The sequence below is a fragment of the Orycteropus afer genome, unplaced genomic scaffold (assembly GCF_000298275.1).
Source record: "Orycteropus afer afer isolate SDZICR_OR568_19922 unplaced genomic scaffold, OryAfe1.0 scaffold00025, whole genome shotgun sequence".
Taxonomy (NCBI): Eukaryota; Metazoa; Chordata; class Mammalia; order Tubulidentata; family Orycteropodidae; genus Orycteropus; species Orycteropus afer.
This window is the reverse complement of record NW_006921612.1, coordinates 10,333,748-10,336,237: the sequence shown is the minus strand read 5'-3', so window position 1 is coordinate 10,336,237 and position 2,490 is coordinate 10,333,748.

The following is a 2,490-nucleotide window of genomic DNA, read 5'->3' as shown; positions in this document are numbered from 1 at the left end:
CAAGGAGTGGCTGGTGGGTTTGAACTGCCAGCCTTCTGGTTAGCAGTCAAGTGCCTTAGGCACTATGCTACCAGAGCTCCTTTTATTAGGATCCTTAATTTTGCCCCATTTTTTCTTTGATAGTCTTTATAGTTTTAGGTTTCACATTTAGGTTTTTGATGCATCTTGAGTTAGGTTTTTTTTTGGTTTTTTTTTTTTTGCATACGCTGTAAGATATGGATCCTGTTTCATTTTTCTGCAAATGGATATCCAGTTTTGGCAGCACCATTTGCTAAAGAGACAATTTCTTCCCTTTGAAAAAGGTTTCATCCTTTCGTCAAAAATCAGCTGTCCATAGCTGGATGGATCTACTTCTGGGTTCTGATTTCTGTTCCATTGGTCTATGTGTCTGTCATTGTACGAACACTAGGCTTCTCTGACTACCATGGCTATATAATAAGTTTTGAGATCAAGAAGCATAAAGAGGGCTTCTACTTTGTTCTTCTTTATTAGTGCTTTGTTTATCCAGGGTCTCTCTCTTTTCTACATAAAGTTGGTGATTAGGTTTACCATATCTTTAAAAAATAATATTTGTTTGATTTTTTAAAACTTCTGTATAATATATTCTCTTATCATAGGTTTTTTTTTTTTAAAATAATAATTCTATTGTTATTTGTTTTCTTTTTCTTTCTCCTAAATTTACTTGGGGTTTCTTCTTTTACTGCATCTTATATGTTATTAATAATCATTTTTATAATTACGTTCTTTAAAGAACATTGTAACTCTTTATATTCTGTTGTTGTTATGTGCTGTCGAGTCTGACCCAACTCATAGCGACCCCTCCTTGGGTTTCTGAGGCAGTATCACTATGGAAGTAGATTGCCCCATCTTCCATCCGAGGAGTGGCTGGTGGGTTTGAACTGCCAGCCTTCTGGCTTGCAGTCAAGTGCCTTAGGCACTATGCTACCAGAGCTCCTCTTTATATTCTAGTGCCATGTTAATCTTGAATATATAAATTATGTACTTACGTAAACTGAAGTTTATCACTGCTTAAAGATCTTATCTGAAAACTCACTATGGATTTTGTCTTAAGCTCTTATGGCTTCTCAAAAATTTAGACTTTCTCAGTTTACTAATTTATGTTATCATGCAATACCACTTCTTAAGTGCTCACAGTTTTCAAGACATTGTATTAGGTATTATGGAGAAATCACAAAAATCATAGAATGAGGAGAAACAAAACACAGACTCACTGCCATCAAGTTGATTCCAATTCATAGTGAATGCCACTGGGTTCCAATGTTGTTTTTATTTTTGTTGGTTGTTGTTAGGTGCCATCGAATTGTCTTCAACTCATGGTGACCCTACCCACAGCAAAACAAAACACTGCCCAGTCTTGTGCCAGCCTCACGATCCTTGCTATACCTTAGCCCATTGTTGCAGCCCCTGTGTCTATCCATTTCATTGAGGGCCTTCCCCTTCTTCATTGACCCTCCACTTTGCCAAACATGGGTTCCAAAGGGGGCCGTAAACCTTTATGGAAGCAGACTGCCTCATCTTTCTTCCACAGTGTTGCTGGTGAGTTCAAACCACCAACTTTTTGGTTATCAGCCAAATAAATGTCTTAACCACTGTATACCATGCCTCGTTTAGGATGATGAAGAGGAATGCACCCTAAAGGACTACCTAGTCCAAGCACCTGATCTTATAGATAATAAAATTACACCCATAAAATAACCAATATAAAGAGAGATTGTGTTTAAAACATCATCTTTCTTATTTCAACCACAAGCAAGACACATACTTCTATGTACAGTACTGGGGCATTGTTTCTTCTGTACATAATCACCTAAAGGAATATTTAGACCAAAGGGAACTAGCTATTTGTTACTTCATGGGGAGTGAAAATGTTCAGTAAGTTTTGTTCAATTTAGTGTATACATATGGCATCCCAGGTGAAGTTGACATTCCATGCTAGCTATGATTATTCTTCTTTACCACAATATATTGGTGGTGGAGAAGGTAGCCTCATCCCATAGATACTTACACGAATTTTGCTTCTCTACAACAATAACTTGTATTCTTGCTTCCATAACTTATCTAAAACAATATCTTCCTGAATAAGCCCATGTCAGTGCAGTACAAAAACAGATCCTGATCTTGAAGAGATTAAGACTATCTTTTGTTGTTGTTGTCCTTATGTGCCGTCAAGTCAGACCTGACTCATAGCAACCCCTCCTTGGGTTTCCAAGGTGATATCACTATGGAAGTAGATTGCTCCACCTTCCTTCCAAAGAGTGGCTGGTGGGTTTAAACCACCAGCCTCTTAGACTACTTTTTCAACTGAAGTAGTTAGCATTAATGTATGTGATAGATCAGAGGCCCTGATGATGAAGTGGTTAAGTGCTTGGCTACTAACTGAAAGATCAGTGGTTTGAACCCGATAGCCACTCTAGTACAAGAGGTTTCCAACAGGGAGGCAAACATGTCTGTCAGTTTGTCCTACCGTGG